This window comes from Mastomys coucha, unplaced genomic scaffold, assembly GCF_008632895.1.
Source record: "Mastomys coucha isolate ucsf_1 unplaced genomic scaffold, UCSF_Mcou_1 pScaffold5, whole genome shotgun sequence".
NCBI lineage: Eukaryota > Metazoa > Chordata > Mammalia > Rodentia > Muridae > Mastomys > Mastomys coucha.
In genome coordinates, this window is record NW_022196911.1 from 79,483,633 (window position 1) to 79,484,780 (window position 1,148).

Consider the following 1,148-nt stretch of genomic DNA (forward strand, 5'->3'; position numbering starts at 1 on the left):
GTCTCATGGGTGGGTTGAGTCTTTCAGGAGTTGGTTAGAATCATCTGTCTAGAATGGGTTGTTAAGAAGGTATGTGCCTGGGTTTTCCTGACCTCTCTCTTCCTGAAACACCATGTGATCTCTCCTTTCTATATGTGCTCTGAACCAGTATGCCATCTGCTGTTTTGATGCAACAAGAAAGCGTTCACCAGAAGCTGACAAGTCATACTTAATCTTCTACCTCTAAAATCATAAACCAAATAAGCCTTTTAAAAAAGAGACTCACCCAGCTTCAGGTAATTTGCTATAGCAACAAAAAACAGGCTACTACAAGGCTCCTTGACAATCCTCCATGCAAAGCCATGGCCCCGTGACCCTGTTCACATTTAGGAGTTTTATCACCTTTTAAATCTGCCTCTTAGAACCTTTAGAAGGTAAGAGATGTTAGAAAACCTACACAATGACAATGACCCAGTAATACTGTAAACAGGAAAATATTTTTACTGGTTACAACAGAGGGGGGGAGGAGCTGTTGGAGGGCATGACCAGAAATTGTGCATGTGTCGTATGTGTAGGTATGTGCTCTATGTATAGGTATGTGCATGTGAGTGTAGGTACTCATAGTGGCCAGTACAGGGCATCATATCCCCTGGAGCTGGAATTACAGGTGATTATCAGTTGGCCTAGGTGGTTGCTGGGAACTGAACTCAGATTTGAGGAACAGTAGTATGATGGTGCTATTTGGTGGTTTTAAGGGATACACAAACTCATGCAATACACTACTTTCCATAAAAGACTCATGGTCATTGTAAGAAGACGACTTAGCAAGACTCTATTTGTTGAGACATTTTGTAGCTCAGGCTGGCCCAGAACTCACTAAGCAGTCCAGGCTAGTCTGAAAATCACAATAATCCTCCTTCCTCCACCTCCCACGAGCTGCATTACTGGCATGAGCCACCACACTTTGGCTCACCATCAAGTTCTAGGGCTATGCTTCTGCTAGGCGTTTTCCAATATTGCTTTTAAATCTCAGCACTTCCCTGCAACATTGCCAACGTCTTTATTTTACAGGTGACAGGACTGAGGCAATAGAGGATGAATACAAAAGACAAGGTCTACCCAGGAAGTGTAATTAAATAAACACCAGTCTTCCACTGTTGTCTCCACTC